The following is a 6,722-nucleotide window of genomic DNA, read 5'->3' on the forward strand; positions in this document are numbered from 1 at the left end:
CCTTACTGGGCGCTCACCTGATGGTACTGGGCCACGATAGTGGCCCTTTGCAAGGCCAGTAGGTTCCTGAGTCCTCCTGCACGTTGCTGCAATCAAAACACATCCAAGAATGACGGCGCATGAATATCTTCCGAGGACACAGCATCCGGGTGCTCCCCGAGGCAGGTCCCCGTCCGTCTGACCGGAGTCAGAGACAACCCATAGACTGAGTGGCACAGGCTGGGCTGGAACAGTCACACATTGGCCCCACTGCATGTCTTTATGCTCGCCACCTACAGTTCCACATTCCCAGCCACTGTCCCAGGACACGCCATACCCTGGGATCACAAGCGCTTCCCACCCCCAGTAATCAGGAGCACACGGGCGAGGACCCCAGGATGCTCTGGCAAATGCCGATCTGAGCTTGCTGATGCTCGGGGTGGATGTCTTCCCAGCCCGGGGGAGATCGAAGTTTCCTGAGATTCACAAACACAACGACCGAGGGGAGAAAGGCAATGGGTGGACGTTCATCAAAATTTACACCCTAATGCCAGCAGAGTGGGACGCAACACTCCCGCACACCGAGGACAAGGAATGCGTGAATCTCCTGAGGGAAAGCCTGGGGGGAGCACCAGGGACTCCGCCCACATTCCATGCAATGAAGAGCAAGCCTGCTCAACTGCCAGGGGTACCCAGCGCCCTACTGTCCGAGGGGGGGGGCCCCTCACTCACATGGTGGGGGCGGGGGGGGGTGTCATCCCGTCGGGGTCCATTGCATCTTCTAGACGAGCCTGGAAAGGTCATGTAGTTGGGTCTCCCTGAGCATAGCACACAGCCTTACAGGGAGCGGGGTTCCGGGAGCTGCCCGGTCTCGTTCACTGCAGCCTCCTTCCTGGACAGGCCTTAGGGTGGCCGCCCTCACCCATGGGGCTGTGGAAGGGCTGGCAGGAGCTGCTCACGGTCCATCTCATTGGGGTCGGGGTGTTTTGGAACCCAGCCCGGGAGGCCATCGCCCCTGGACCCAGACCCACAGGCCCGCTCAGAGTGGCCGCCCCCGGGGAGCAGGCACACGGGCCCACTCACCTGTGACCTGTCGCTGTGTGAGCGCCTCCTCTTTATGCACGGGGTTCTGGGGAGAGTGGGAGAGTTGGGGTACTTGGGGAGATGGGGGGGTAACCCGGGGGGAGTGGGGGTACTGGGAGAGTGGGAGTAATGATGCTACTGGGGGCGAGAGCGGAAGCAGTCCGGTCCTGTAAGCCATATCCCGAGCACAAGTGTTTCCGAGCTTGCAGCACTCACAGTGAGCCCAGCAGCGGTGGCACCCGGGGGTGGCACAGTTCCGCCCACGAGTGGGTCCCGCATCATGTCTGTGGCAGGCGGGGTCCAAATCCAGCACTTAGCCCTTCCACCCTGAAGGCGGAAGGTCCCAGGGGAGGGTCCTGGTCCCCCACGCCAGGCGGGAGGGGGATGCAGGCACCCAACCCTCATCTCAGTTCCCATCCTTGGCGCCTGGAGGCCTCCCACCATTCTAGTAGACTGGGGGTCACAGATGTCCCCCCGACCCCCAGAGTTCAACAGCATGGGGTATCACTTAACATTTGAGGGGCTCTGCGTGGTCATCGGTTCACGTCGACTCTTCTAGTTTGGCTCATCAGGATCTGAGTGTGGCCGTGGAGCCCTGCTTCGCGTGGGGCTCAGGCTCCGTTTGGGTGAGGAATCCCGCCCAGGTTCCCCCCGCTCCCTCTGCCCCTCCTACTGCACCTTTCTCAATAAATCTAAAAATTAAACATGAAGACACGGTTGGCCTGTTTATATTCCCCTACTGCAGAGGTGCCGTCGTGTGAGTTATGACCATGTAAATGCCGTCACGGACCACCGGGAGTCTACCAGAAACCGCCTTTTCCTTGATATTTACTGAAGTACAGTCAACATAACAACGTGACAGTAGTTTCAGGGGCTACCAACTATGACACGACAATTCTGTGCTTATTGACTCCCCCCACGAGAAGTGGCATCACCGTCTGTCCCCCTTACAAAGTTGTCACAACAGTACTGACGCCATGGAGCCCTAGCTTGTACTTTCTAAATTCTGTGACTTATTTTTATTTATGATCCAGACGCTTATAGCTGTTACTATCATTCATCTACATTGCCCATGTCCTGCCCTGGCCCCCCTCTGTCCATCAGTCAGCAGGATCTCCCTCACATTAACCAGAGAAAGACATGGGGCAGCCACCGGGTGGTTCAGGGCGTTTTAACGCCTGCCCTTCAGCCCAGGGCGTGATCCTGGTCCGGGATCGAGTCCCACGTCGAGTTCCTAGGGGGAGCCGCCTTCTCCCGCTGCCCATGTCTCGGCCTTCTCTCTCTGCCGCTCTCTCTGTATGGCTCTCAAGATATATAAATAAAATCGGTTATTTTGTATATTCAGAGAAAGGACCAAAAAGCATATGATCCTCGCAAGAGTTGCAGAAAAAGCATTTGACAAGTACAAACTTTAAAAGCAAGTGGGGTTTTGGAGGAAATGTTCATCAACAGAATAAATTTCCGCGAGGAAGGCCCGCACTGACATCCTCAAGGGTGAAACCTAAAGGTGACAGGGTAAAACTGAAATTTGTCTCCCCTAAGAGCAGGAACAAGCCAAGGAGTCCCCGCGCAGAGCTGGAATCCTAATGTATCAACAGACAGAAACACAAAGGTTCCACTCTGGAAGGGGGACGTCACACTGTCCCCTATTTGTTTGAAGACGCGGTGCTCGAAACAGGGATACCCCAGAGCCGCCACCAAAACCTGTTAGAACTAAATGATTATTCAGTAAAATCATGGGACAACAATTGAAACCCTAACAGAGCTCAGTAGGCTTGCTGCGTCCTGACAATGACACGTCAGGAACGAAATGAAGACGTGTCACCCCTCTCAGGAGCATCACAAGAGACTAAATAATGGAGACCTGAACAAATCGAGCACAAGACGTGTTGCACTGCGCCTTACCAGGCGCTGGAGCCGTCTCCTGGTTCGTGGGGTGAGCCTCCTCTTATGAAAATGTCCACAGTTCCTGAAGCCACCCTCGGTTTCAATGTCATTCCAATCAAAATCATGGTGGTAGATCCTAGAAGTAGAAAAAAAAAAAAAAAAACCCGAACAATCCGTCAGCGCCCACAAATGACCCCCGGACAGAAAATCAGTAGTGGAAAAGCAGGACAGAGTGGGGCGCAGCACTTTCTATTTCGAACGATGTCACAGGACACAGGATAAAGCAGTGTGGTTCTCGGCTCCCCGCTGGCTCTGTCAGTTAAGCATCGACTCCTGACACGTTCACCGCAGGTCCTGATCTCGGGGTACTGAGTTCTAGCCCTGGGCTGGGCCAGGCCACGAGGTTAGTGGCGCCTACTTAGACCCACAGGGGGTGGGGTTCCAGCATAAGCAGAAGGAGCAGAACAGGGAGTCCAAAGAAAATGTGGGCTCTGATACAACTGATTTTGTTTAACTTAATTTAAACCCAATTATTAATGGATAGTGTATTATACTTTCAGAGGTAAATTCAGGGATCACCAGTTGGAGAGAACAGCAGTGCTCGTGACATCACCTGCCATCCTTCGTGCCTTCCCCTGTTATCCCTCCCACGACTCACCCTCCAGTGACCCTCAGGATTGTTTCCAATGATTCAGAATCTGTATTTCCCTGCATCTGTTTTCATCTTATTCGTTTTTCTTACCTTCACAGATGTTTACATCTGCTTTGCTTCTTTAATTCCACCTATGAATGACCACCATGGGGTCATTTTTTTTGTCTGTCCACGACTGACTTATTTCACTTACGGATCCCCTATTGTTGTATCCGCGTCATTGCTACTATGCAAGATTTCCTTCTCTTTGATCAGCAAGTACCATTCCTCTCTCTATGACCATCATCTATCTACCATTCTTATCATCATCTGTCTATTGGGCACCGAGGCTCCTCCTAAGTGTGGCTACTGGCGTCCGGGTGCTGTGGTCATCGGGGACAGGTGGTCCCGCCTGGCGGTTTCATTGCATCTGTATCTTCAGAGTGAGCTCCAGGACATGCAGCTGCCGGTCGCAGGGCAGCTTCTATCGGTAAGTTCCTGTGGAGCCGTGGCACTGTTTCCAGGGCAGCTGCACAGCCCGCCAGTCGCCACAGTGAAGAGGGTTGAGTGAGTCATGGCGGACACGATAAAAGTCTGGTCCACATTTCATTTTCGCTACCTGTGGAGCTCCCAATTCCTTGTCCTTATGTATTTCTGGGGAGCCGGTGTGTTAGTGCTCATTTCAGCACGACGTTTCTGAAGTTCATAGTGTGGACTTAGCTCACGGGCGGCCTAAGTGTTTGGTAGAGGCCCCCCCAGAGACTCAGGACCCAAGACAGGAGATGCAACTAGCAAGAGGGTTTTTTTTTTATGACGGCACAGTAAGAGGAGAGAGAGAGAGAGAGAGGCAGAGACATTGGCAGAGGGAGAGAAGCAGGCTCCATGCACCAGGAGACCCGACGTGGGAACTAGATCCTGGGTTCCAAGATCATGCCCTGGGCCACAAAGGAGGCACCTAAACGCTGCGCCACCAGGGTTTCCCTAGCAAGGGGTTTTTATTGAACGTTTGCGCAAAGGGGCCCTCGGCCTCAAAAGGTTGGAAGAGCCAGATTGGCAATTACTGGCATCTTTTAAAGGCAAACCGCTGGATTAGCATCAGCATTCGGGTTAAGACAGGATTGATTTCTTTGAAGGTCAACATGATCATGTTCAGGTGATTTCCAGTCGGGCATGGGGGGGGGGATGGTTTTCGTATCTCGGAAAACCACAGAATGTTTTTCCTTGCTTTAAATTACGGGAAGGCGCCTGATGTGTGCCTCGGGTTAGGCGTGTTGGTCCTATATTTTCCCGGGGGTGTGGGCGAGGTGGGGTTGGGTTTCTTCAATGGTCTCAGCTGGCAGCCTGGAAGGAGGCAGGTCCTGCCCGGGCGGGGGACTCCGCGTCCCTCACCGCCTCCTTGAGTTGCCTGAGCCAGGCCCGAAGTTCAGGGGGCCGTGTGTACTCAGTAGGCCTCCTCCACCAGCAGTAACAGAGCCAGTACTGTGCTCGTTGGCTGCCTGAGGAGGATGTGGGGCCGCGTCCAGCGTGACAGGAGCCCCGGCCTCCTCAGGACTCGAGGTAGGCTTTCCAGGACAATGTGGCAGCGTGTCCTCGCTGACAGGAGCTGGTCTCCTCAGGACCCTCGGTGAGTTTTCGGTATGACTTTGGGGCCGGGTCTACACTGACGGAGCCCGGCTTCTCAGGACAGGCTGGGTAGGCTTCAGTCCCATGTGGGGCCGCGTCCTCGGTGACAGGAACCTGGCCTCCTCAGACCGAGGGAGGCTTCTGGAGGATGTGAGGCATAGTCCACAGTGACAGGACCCCCCTCGTCATCAGGACCTGCTGTCTATGACTCAGGAAGACATGGGCACCACGTCTGCATGACAGGAGTCGGTTCCTCAGGCCTGCTGGAGGACCCTGGAGGGCGCTGTTCGGAGTCACATCCACCTCAGCAGCATGCTACTCAGAATGACCCAAGGTAAGTGATTGGGACATTGAGATAGGGTTGAGTTTAGGGTGAAGCATATGTGGTTAGGGGATGAAAGTAGATGATATGGATTAGGATCATGGTTATGCGTTCGAGTTCCTGGTTAGGGTGGAGATGGGCGGAAGGAGTTCATGAACGTTAGGGAGTAAGGTACGGATTTGGGATTAGGAAACTGAGTTAGGAAGGATAAAGGGTGGTGTTACAGATAGGTTATAAGGGTTTTTGGGTTAAGGGATGGGGAGGGATACGTTTAGAGTATAGAGCGGGGGATGGGGTGAAGTTTAGGGTTAGGGGTTACGGCAGGGGTTGGGCTAGGTTTAGGGGACCCAATTAGGATTAGGGTAGGGTTAGGGTTAGGGAACGGGTTAGGGTACAGGTTAGGGATTAGGGTTAGGGTTAGGAATGGGTTAGGGTTTTGGGAAAAGGGTTAGGGTTAGGAATGGTTAGGGTTAGAGGGTTAGGGGTAGGGTTAGTGTTTGGGTTAGGGAACGGGATGATAGGTTAGGGTTAGGGAACGGGCCGATAGGGAACGTGTGAGGGTTAGGGAAAGGTTACGGAATGGGTTAGGTTAGTGAACGGGTTAGGGTTAGGGAAGGTTAGGGTTAGAGGGTTAGGGTTAGGGTTATAGTTTGGGTTAGGGAACGGGATAGGGTAGGGTTAGGGAAAGGATAGGAACAGTGTGAGGGTTAGGAACAGTACGAACGGGTAGGTTAGGGTTAGTTAAGGGTTACTGAAAACCGGGTATAGGGTTAGGGAACGGGTTTTAGTTTAGGGAACGGTTAGGTTAGGGTTAGGGAACGGTTAGGATTAGGGTAGTAACTGGGTTAGGGAATGGGTTAGGTTAGGGTATGGGTTTAGGGTTAGGGTTGGGAACGGGTTAGGAGTTTGGGTTAGGGAACGGGTTAGGGTTTAGGGAGGAACGGGTTTGTGTTAGGGTTCGGGAACAGGTTAGGGTTAGGGTTAGGGAACGGGTTAGGGAACGGGTTAGGGAACAGGTTTAGGTTAGGGTTAGGAACGGGTTAGGGTTAGGGTTAGGGGAACGGCATTGATTTAGGGTTAGGCTTAGGGAACGGGTTAGGGTTAGGGAATGGTTTAGGGTTAGGAACGGGTTAGGTTAGGGTTAGGGAACGGGTTAGGGTTAGGGAACGGGTTAGGGTTAGGGTTAGGGAAACGGGT

The sequence above is a fragment of the Vulpes lagopus genome, chromosome 19 (assembly GCF_018345385.1).
Source record: "Vulpes lagopus strain Blue_001 chromosome 19, ASM1834538v1, whole genome shotgun sequence".
Lineage (NCBI taxonomy): Eukaryota > Metazoa > Chordata > Mammalia > Carnivora > Canidae > Vulpes > Vulpes lagopus.